This window comes from Propithecus coquereli, unplaced genomic scaffold, assembly GCF_000956105.1.
Source record: "Propithecus coquereli isolate 6110/MARCELLA unplaced genomic scaffold, Pcoq_1.0 Scaffold24, whole genome shotgun sequence".
Classification (NCBI taxonomy): domain Eukaryota; kingdom Metazoa; phylum Chordata; class Mammalia; order Primates; family Indriidae; genus Propithecus; species Propithecus coquereli.
In genome coordinates this window covers 9,870,832-9,881,803 of record NW_012147952.1, presented here as the reverse complement: position 1 = coordinate 9,881,803, position 10,972 = coordinate 9,870,832, and the positions used below count along the sequence as shown (strand labels likewise).

Below are 10,972 nucleotides of genomic sequence, written 5' to 3'. Positions count from 1 at the left end.
ATAGACGTTTACTCTCTTCCACTTTCTTCATTCTTATTAAAAAGTATTTGTTTGATTAAAATTATGTTTAAATCTAACCAATTTCAAGGAGAGACTCAAATATTAGAAGGAAAACAATATTTTTTCCTCTACTGATGTTTTTTAGTTGTCTCAACCCCCTCCCCAAACTCTCAGATAAAATTGAGGGTGGTATTTTTTTCCAATAAAAACAACAGTTTTAAGGGAAACAAAATGACTTAGGTGGAAGTCAATGAGGTTTCTTGAAAAAAGCATAGAACTGTAGAGTCAGACAGACCTGGACTCAGTGATCTGGATAAAGAGCTGGGTATGTCTATACCTTGTTTCTATTTTTCATAAAAGATGAACAATTCTATTTCATGATGCTATTGTGGTATTAAATTTAAGTAGAGAATATGCAGAGTGTGTATATTTGTATATTGTAGGTCCTCATGCTAAAATAGGAGTTCCATTTTCATGTATTTTCTTCCTTTTCACTAAAAATGCTTAAATCATTTTCATCTAAGTGTTGATGGTTATACTCCTAAATGATTATGGTTATATTAATGAATAACATATTCGAGAAACATGGTTTTACTATATGGTGTGATCAGTTAATGACGGCTTCCATGGAGTGGATATTCAGTGACCTGGAGTTGTTACTACAGCCAAGGCACCACAAAAATTCCATGAAAGCAAAAGTTTAGATCAAACACTCAATTTCTCATCAAGAAAAACCGTACATTCTTGGCCCGCCGAAAGAACAACTTCAGAAAAATGAAATCTATATCCCTTTAAATTACTCATAGTAGCTCCTTAAAACTGGCTTAGTGAACTTTAACTAAAGTCATTTAATTGTCATTGACTGGGATGGGTGATGTTAAAAACAAAGAAGAACCTCCAAGAGGAAACCAGCATTAGATTTAGTGTCTGAAGTAGGGAGGGTGTTTCCTGGACGTATTTTGAGGTGAACTAATCCAGATATATTATCTGTTTAAAAACAGTGTCTCACCAATTTTAGTGTCTGAAGCTGCTCTAAAAACATAGATTTGTCATAAAACCTGAAATAGAAGGTGTAGTCTCTGGCTGCAGAATACACCCTGGCATGAGATGACCATCTCGGTGTCTGGTTAGTAAATTACCTCAGCAGAAATGCTCTCTTTTGTTGACAAATGGTCTAGCTACTTTCTCACTGAGACTGGAGGATAAGAAATTTCTGGAAACATAGGTTGTATTCAGTCCTTAAATGTGGAATTTTCTTGAGAATTCTCATGAACCAAATGTTCTTATTAGTAAAGTCAAAGCTTGTCTTCACATCTTTTCTTTAAAATTGCAACTAAGCCTGAAGACTGAAATTTTTAAAATGCCTTTATTGTAGTTTATTAATATTAAAACCAGCAGGAAACAAATATTATATGGTATTTTTATTAAAACAAATTTAAACAATTATATTTCTAAGTTAATCCATTGCATATTTCAAGACATACTTAGCAAATGATAGCATCTAAGGCTGGGGCAATTCTTTCCCAAGGTAACAGTATGGAAGAATTAACAATGTCAATTCCTTTTATCTGGACTATTTAAGTAGCAAAAACAAACTAAATTTGGAGCAGGAAAAAAAATCCACTTAATTAAAAATTGTTAGAATTTGAAGGGAACCTTGATATCCTTTATTCCAGCCAGTTCACAGTATAGACAAGGATATAACAATATGAGTTCTAAGCAGGTTTTAAAACTAGTCAAGGTTATATAAATTTCTCGAGTTTCTGTTTTTCTACTCTAAGTCTAGGGTTTCTTTCACCACATCAAGTTTCAGCCTGATGTCCAGGAAAGAATTTGGCGATTACTAGGAGCAGAATAAGGGTCATGTGACATATAATAAGGCTGAAAAGATGGGCAGTATAAAATTGTGCAGATCTTTCAATGACAAGCTAAATAGCTAAGACTTTATTCAGCACATAACAGGGACCCACTGGTAACAGTATGGAAGCTACATTACAGAGCAATCAGGAAACCCATAACATGATCTTAGATCTGTATGTTTGCACCCTGCCCATGAAGTTCCGGAAACAACTTACCACCCATTTCACTCACTGGAGTGAATTCATCTTTTTGCATAGTGCCTGGGTGCCATGGTATAAGAAGACCACAAGAGGTAGAGAAGAAAATTATTGTCTCTCTAGAAATAAATCACATGAAATGTTGGGAGAAGTGAAAAAAGAAAAGATTTACTTATGCAAACCTGTTTCTGTTTTCATATAGTTCTTTTTGTGAAGACTGAGGTCCCACTTCTGATAACCAATGCACGTTGAAAAATGCATTCAGTTTCCTATAATTTCTGACAGAGTATGGTGGGAGAGTCAGTAGAGTAAATATGTGCTTGGAGCTAGAAGATCTAAAACAATTTTGTAACATCTGGCAAGTCTTTTAGCCTTAATTTATTAATCTATAGAAAGAGAGTAATATTAATTTCTTTTATTAATATTCTGTACCTCAGAAAGTGATTGTGAGGTCCAAAGAGATAATGTACATGAAAGCTTTTGGGCTTATTAAGGTCCATAGCAGAAATACAAATGTTTTATTTGAATATCAGTTTGTCCAAAGTTGTACTTTGTGGAAGTCGTGTCATTTTCAACTGTCAACCCTCTGGCTCTAAAATATTTGGTAATTATCAAAAAAGTTGGCCCAAAAAAGAAAGATTCACAATGTCGTCTTTAAAATCTTAAAGTGGACAGGTCATCTTATGCTTTGAGGACTATAATGACTTGGGTATCCATTTGAAGGTCAAACATGTCAAATGAATAGAAAATCTTAAAAATTCACCTCAAATAATCTAATAATCTGTCATTATAACCTTCTAAACTAAAAAAAAATCAACGCGCTATTTAAGAAAGTGATTGTGTAAGGAAGCATTTAATGTAGAAGAGAACTCTTTATTGCATGGTAAATATTTAACAACCCAGAATCTTAAATATGTTATTGAGATATTATAAAAAGATTATATGGGACTTCTGTTTAGAATATAGAAAGTGACAGGAAATCATTGCTTTTATCCTAACAACCAAAGGAACTGGATAACCTTCAAAAACACATAGCTATTTTTAAAAATCCTTCAGAGAACTGAGGATACAATAAAACCTAAATAAACTAATTTCCAGAAAAAAGGCAAGCCCTTCACAGAAGAGAAGAGTTCCACAGCTGTTCTTGCTTCATGCAAAATAGTGGAGGAGGAGGTACCTGCCATGAAGGGGATGAGGGAAAACCAGCTAAACTTTTAATGAACTTTTAATGGCTGTGCGTAGGCTGGCATGAGATTAGATTTCCAAGGATCCTTACACAGAGCAAATCTGCAACCACCCACCAAATCTTTCCCACAGGTCTTCACCTCGTACTTGAGGATACTGTGCCAAAAGCCTGGGAAGAAGGCAGGGGAGCTAAGGGAGATGCCCCCTGAGGCATACAGAGCCCCCACTAAGAATAATACAGTATCCCTTTGAAGGGGAGGAAGGTGATGAGAAGGAGAGCTCAGGCTCACTGGTCTCTCAGCTACACAGGCTGAGGCAGAGCAGGGTAAAAACTTTGAGACAATCCAGTGCTTCACAGTTGTAAGTCTGGGGATTGGGAATCAGAGTGAAAAGAGATCTTCAGAGTTGAAAACCAAGGACAACACTACAAGGACTTCTTTCCAATGAATTAAAAATTTGGCAGCTAAGCTATAAAACAGAGGGATATCATTCCTGGTACAGAGAGGTGGTGGCTCAGTTCTAAAGCACAAGATCTTCCCTGCAAAACACATGATTCCCGTGGTTAATTGAATAAAACTGAAGCAGCAATAAAGTCAGCATAGCTCAACTACATATCATAGTGATGGAGTCTTCCACTTTAGTGTCCAAACAAAAGAAGGGGCATGACCTTTCTGGAAGTTAGTATCACTTACTTTAGGGTTTACAATTGTTTTATACAAAATATTTTACATTTAACAAACAAATTTGTAAGACATAATAAAAGTGAGATATGCAAAGTATCTTGCATATAGCAAAACTAAAAAGTAAGATAATGACATCCTATGGTCGATAAAGGAAAAAGTCAATAGAAGCAGACACAGAGATGGCAGAGATCTTGGACTTATCAGAGAGATCCTTTAAAATACTAGAATAAAAATACTTAAAGATATATTGGAAAAGGTATGTTGATAAAGATACCATGAGAGGCAATTTATTATATTTGAAGATGGCAAATATAATAGACATTAAGTAATATGACAATGTATGGAACAGAATAATTGAATTGATAGAGAAATAAAGGGAAGGTTTGATTCAAGAGGTATCATTTCTGTTGTGTTGTATGTGGAAGAAACATGGACAGGCATTCTGAGAAGATGGAATAGACAATACAAAGCAAGTGCAGAGATAAGTAGTTATGAAATGGTATTGTGTATCTGAAAAGCAGTGAGAATTTCCAACTAGTAGGAATGTATAATTGTGGGGTGGGAGCAGGGCAGCTTGATGGGTTTGTGAACTATATAATCACACAAGGCCCTGTGCTCAGAATGACGCCAGGCTTGGTGTCATGCTTTGGTGTGGCCAAATTGACATTCTTAACCATTGAGAAGGGGTCCTCACATTTTTATTTTGCATTGGGAACTGCAAATTATGTAGCCAGTCCTAAGTTGGGGAGACTATTGGAGGAGAGGTGTGGGCCATATTGTGAAGAGCTTTGAAGATACCATGAGGCAAAATAAGGTCATCTCATATTCCAGGTTCCCCAGGACAGGCCTGATTGATACCACTGTCTCACCCTAATTTTTGCTGTAGTCTTATGCCACTCTGTAATATCCTTATTTGAACACAAATTGTATTGCTGTCCTATGTTGCATCAAGGAACTAATGGATATTTTAAAGCAGTGTTGTGTTCTGAGTATATATGTTTTTAGGGATACTTTGTAGATTTCAGTATAAAGAGCAGACTTAAGTATGGGGGAAACTGCTCATAAGAGCAGTTAGGAGGCCTTTGTAATTCATAAATGACAGTGACCTTAAATAAAGCAAGGGCTGGGGGAAAGGGAGAAGTAAAATATACCAGATTTAGTAAACGTTTGGATGTGAGCAATATGGGAAGAGAAGGATAAAAGGTGAAATCCAGGTTTCTGGTTTGAAAGATAGATAGAAGATGATGCAATCTTATACAAGGTTGAAGGAAAAGCAGGAGAAAAGTTGTTTGTGGAGATGTTGAATTTAAAACAGCTGCAGGATGAAGGTGCAGGTATTGAATGGACAAATGAGCATACTGATCTGAAGTTCAGAGTAGAGGTCAAGACCAGAAATATGGATTTTGGAAATACATGAAAACCATCTATTATTTCCTTGGTGTATTTTTGGATATGCCTTTGTCAAACAGGAGCCTGTTTATGACAGGAAATTACCCCTCAAGCTAGGTACATGAGAGTGAATAAGAAGGAGGAGGGTCTTAAGATCTGTCCTAAGTTCTCTCCTGTGTTTACATTTTCTGGTGCATAACATCATTTCCAAATGTAAAATCACAAGGTATCTACATTACCTTGTCTTTTTCCCTTTCTCTCTTCCTATTTGTTTTATTACAGAGGCAGCTTATGTTGTCAATAACTATATTGGCATTGTTTTGGAATTTCTTTTTGCCCTGACACATACTCCTTGCTGTTATTTTCTTATTTCCACTTTGATTTATAACCTACTGTTTTATCTTAGGCTTGCTGCTTCCTACTTGTCTTTGTTTATTTTCACTTATCTTAGAAATCTTTCTTTTACTTCTTTAAAAAAAAGAAAAATGCTTTGAATTCTACTTTAAATTTCAACTTCCAAGTTTTTTTTTTTAATTAAAATTTTCATTCAGGTAATTGTAGATTCACATTCAGTTATAAGACCTAATACAGGAGTTCTCCAGGCTCAGATGGTTTCACTGGAGAATTCTATTAAACATTTACAGAATTAATAGGAGGAATTACATCAACATGATTAAGAAGACCTACAACAAACCTACAGTGTATTCTACTGTTGTTAGGCAGGGTATTCTATATATGTCAATTAAATCCTTTTGGATGTTTTGTTTTGGTCAGATCTTTTATGTCCTAGTTTTTCTATTAGTTATATCTGTTGCAGAGAGAAAATGTTGAAGTTCCCCAAAAATACTTGTGGATTTGTCTATTTCTCCTTTCAGCTATATCAGCTTCCTTCATGTATTTTGAGGGTCTGTTGTTTTGTGCATACACATTTAGCATCATTATGTCTTCTTCATGGATTGATTCTTTTATTATCACATACTATCCCTTATAATTCTAGTAATTTTCTTTGCTATGAAGTCAACTTTATTAAATATTAATATAGCCACTTGTGCTTTTCTTTGATCAATGTTTGCATGGCATATCATTTTTTAGTCCTTTTATTGAAACATTGATATCATTGAATTTGGTTAGAATATAATTGGGCCAAATTATTTATCTATTCTGCTGATCTCATCCTTTGATTGGCATAGTTAAAGTATTTACATTCAATATAATTTTTATGTTAGGGCTTAAGTCTTCTATTTTATTTGTTTTGTATTTGTTTCTTTTGGTTCTCATTCCTCTGCTTCTCTTTTCTTATCTTCCTATAGGGTTGCTTGAACCCAAAGCATCCATTTTGATTTACATATATGTTTTTGAGTGTATAGTTTTTATAAGTATTGTTCTAGGTTTTATACACACACAAACATGTACACACACACTCACACACACATATGTGTGACTTATAACAGTTACTAGTAGTGTGGAAACCTTAACAATTTTGCCGGCTCATCTTACAATATCTCTTGATGGGAAGGGGAAGTCATGAAAGGTCAAGGGCAGAGAGTGTTTCTGCTGGCTCCCTATTACTATCAGGGCTCCCTATCCGTTCCCTTCGCTGGTAGCATTGGACTTGCCCGATGTTGTCAGAAAGACTCATGCTTCACCTGGCAGGAAAATAAGCTTACCTAGGATTCCTTCTTTTGACAGATTGAGGGTTGGTAAATGCAGGGTCTGGATGGCCTTCTTCTGTTACATAGAAAAGCGCTGTGCTGTTACACTAAGCCTGGGATCCCAGTCCAGCTTACCTTCTGTGAGGGATTGGAGGGATGTGGGACCTGATGAAGGCAAAAGATGTGATCACAAGAGGCAGTAACATGTAGCAGGCTTTTTTGGGTGCACTTGAATAGGGTTGCACCAGAGAAGTCCCGTATAGCCTGAGACATCCAATGTCTCATGGTGAAGGGCCACCATCCATCCAGAATGAGCCATCCTATCCAGTTTGGGATAGAGGGCAAGGGAATTCCCAGGTGAGATGGCGATTTAAGAGGGGATTTATTTGTCTGGGAGTTGTTTCTCAACAGCAGAGAGGGGAGACTTTGGGTCAGAGAGCTCCAAAGGGCAGCAACCACTTGGGGCCTTACGACCACATGGCCCTATCTTATCAATAGGTAACTGCTCTTGCAGGGGTGACTTTTCTGGGTTTGCAAAGCAGGTAGGCTCTAAATGGCTAGAAATGTGTCTCAGCTATTATTAAAATAATTGGATGTATAAAAATTTGAGTTTGGCATAGACTGACTTTTGAGCTAATGGGTCTCAGCCTGCGGTGAAGAAATAAACAGCCTAGGAGCAAATATGCAAAGGCCACCTGTGGCTCATTTACTTAATACTTTCTTTTTACTACCTTTCAGAGTTCTCGCCTTTCTCTCTCTCTCTCTCTCTCTCTCTTTCTCTCTCTCTCTCATCCCTTTCATTTTCATTTCCTTTGGGTATATACCTAAAAGAAGGTTGCTGGATTATGTGCTAACTTTATGTTTAATCACTTGTGAAAATGCCACATTATTTTGCAAAAAGACCATTCCATCTTGCATTCCCGTTAGTACTTTATTGAGGGGGTTCCAATTTCTCTGCAACCTGTCTTTTTCTGTTTTTTCATTATAGTAAAATATTTTGTTTTTTGATTATGGTTTGGATTTTCATTTCCCTAATAATTAGTGATGTTGAGTATATTTTTGTATACTTTTTGGCCATTTGCACATCTTTCCTGGAGAAATATGTATTCAGATCCTTTGCTCATTTTTAGATTTTTTTTAATTATTAAGAGTTCTTTAAATATTCTAGATACAAGTCCTTTATCTACCTATAAGATCATGTTATCTGCAAATAGAGGTAGTTTATTTCTTCCTTTCTATTCAGGAAGCCTTTTGCTTCTTTTTCTTGATTAATTGCCCTGGCTAGAACATCCAGTAAAATTCTAACTTCTTACCCAACTTCATTCATCATCAGAGAGCCACCCTGTGGTATTTCACTATATGTCTCACTTCCTCTGCATCTTGTTTAACTGCTTAATTATAATTTTACACTTTGAAGAGTCCTCCAGAAACAGGAAACAGGAAATAGAAGGGCCCTGATGAAGGATGTGCTTGGCATGCTTGAGTAACAGCAAGGAGGCCAGCAATGCTGAAGCAGGGTGAGCAAGCAGAAGAATGATAGATGGCGATGTTGATGGGATGGGCAGAGGCCAGATCATGCAAGGCCTTGCTGATTATGAGCTATCCAGGTTTTAAATCTATATCCTTTGACGAGTTCAGTCAAATGGCCATGGATGTGGCCATGAGGATTTGCTTGGCTCAATCACCACCTCTGAAGAGTTTTCTGGGCCCTTACAATGATTTTCAATGAAGACATTTTATGACATAAATTAAAGCTTCTGAAATTGTGTCTCAACATAAAACAGAATGCCAGAACGACTGCAAGTGCTGACACAACCAAGCTAAGAAGTGGGTTGTGTTTGTTGACTCCAGGGATCTCTCTCTCATTGAATAACCACATCTTCTCTGACTTCCCAGAAGAATAAGCATGGAATCTCCAGTTCGATCTCTTGGACATTAACAGTATCTCTTCTGGCTTAAATTCTATGAGGAGAAAAACTTGATTTTAGATTTTCCTCAGGCTTCAACTGATTACTTAAGTTTCTGGAGCCACTTTCAGAAGAACTTTGTCTGGAGAACTGCTCTTTCCAAGAGTGAACAATGACAGGGATTGTGAAAGTCAAAGACATGAGCTTTGACTCCCTGAAGGTTCAGATATGTATTGCTTTTGATACTTGGAAAAGCTACACTGACAGTGATTGTGTCTACCTGAAAAATGTGTATGGTGGCTCAGAGAGTGACACTTTCTGGTTTGCTATTGATTTACCCTCTGCCATTCCAACTAAGGATAAAATTGAGTTCTCCATTTCTTACCATGCTAATGGGCAAGTCTTCTGGGACAAAAATGAGGATCAGAATTATAGAATTGTCCATATACAATAGAACTCTGATGCAGTGCAGACACAGATGGCACCCCAGGACTGTGCATCATACCATGCATTCTCTAAGACAGAGTTACAGTCAACAATTTTTGGCAGTCCAAGGCTAGCTAGTCGGCTCTTTCCAGACTGGCAGAGCTGGAGTAGAATGGATAACTTGGCCTCTTATAGATGAATTAAACAACCTAGTCACTTGTCTTGACTTGTCATATTCTCCATGCAATTCTAGGTCTGTATTGTTCAATATCAGGAAACCTTTGCTACTTTCCATCAATAGGTTTAGGCTTGAGCTTTTGGGGCCTGGCTACAGAAAAGAAATCCACTTGAGAATTTAGTGTTGGGGTCTATACAGATGATGCTACCCAATTTTGCTTTGGAGGATCAAGTAACATACACACTCTGCAAATTAATGATTGCAGGTGTCGATCACTTTTTGTTCTATAAGATTCTGGATCAGGATATACTGGAATTTTTTAGCTCATGAAGACAATGACAACAAAAGATAGATCTACCCAAGATGCTTTTAAAAGTTATATTTGTGTGAGAAGAAAGTATAGGCACTATTTCTAGGAGAAACAAGACATTTTACAGGTGGAAAGCATCAGGAAAAAGTGAATTATTAACAGAGTTAATGTCTTAGTTCATTCCTGCTGCTATCACAAAATGCCTGAGACCAGGTAATTTATAAAGAACATGAATTTATTGCTTACAGATATAGAGGCTAGGAAGTCCAACATCAAGGCACGCAGAAGTTGAGTGTCTGGTGAGGGACTATTCTCTGCTTCCAACATGGTACCTGGAACTCTGTCATCACTGGAAGAAGGTGAGAGGGCAAAAGGGGCCGATGCTATGTGAAGATTTTTTATAAAGCCTTAATTCCATTTAGGCTGGCAGAGCCTTCATGTCTTAATCACCTCCTAAAGGTCCCCCCTCTTAATACTATCATTGGTGATTAAGTTTGAACATATAAATTTGGGGGCCACGTTCAGACCACAGCAGTTGGTAAGAATAACCTTTTGTTGCTGTCGTGTTGTTGTTGTTGTTGTTGTTGTCATCTTGGTAAATCAAAGGACGATTCCATTGCTCTGTATTTCTGCAGCAAAACAATTTATTTTGTTTTTAAAATTGCCAAGTACTATATGATTTTATGTAAAAAGTAAACTAAGCTACCTTAGGCATATACAATGAGGAATGTGAAGGCCAAACACACTGTCCATAACACTTAGGAAAATGAGATCTACAGTAAATAGAGGGCTGGGACTCAGTCTACAAGAAACACCGAGGAGTAGCCTGTGACATATCCTGTGCATCCTCTAGAGGGTGCTCACCGACAGGACACTGATGTGCTCCTCGCTGGTGTTAGATTCTTACAAAACATTCCTGTAAATTGCACCATGCCATTCCATTAGCAAGTACCAGAGCCTCTGCTGCTCTGTCCTAACAAGCAGAACTTATGACATGCAGCAGCACCAGGACTGGGTTCCCATTAGCCACACTGGGGAAAGACATTGCCAGAATCTCACTAGGAGAGGCCACCATCACACAAATTGGTAACCCTGACTGCCTGGATCCACACCTCCCTGTGTAAGAAGACCTTAACCCTGATCATTTAACAGCTTCATACAACTTCTTACCTTATGTTTTTCTCA

General features: G+C 37.2%; 1 pseudogene; it reads left to right on the top strand.

Annotated features, from left to right (window-relative positions):
* LOC105811772 overlaps nt 1-9,708 on the top strand; it is an 18,709-nt pseudogene extending 9,001 nt beyond the window's left edge.
* Nucleotides 9,709-10,972: the final 1,264 nt, after the last annotated feature.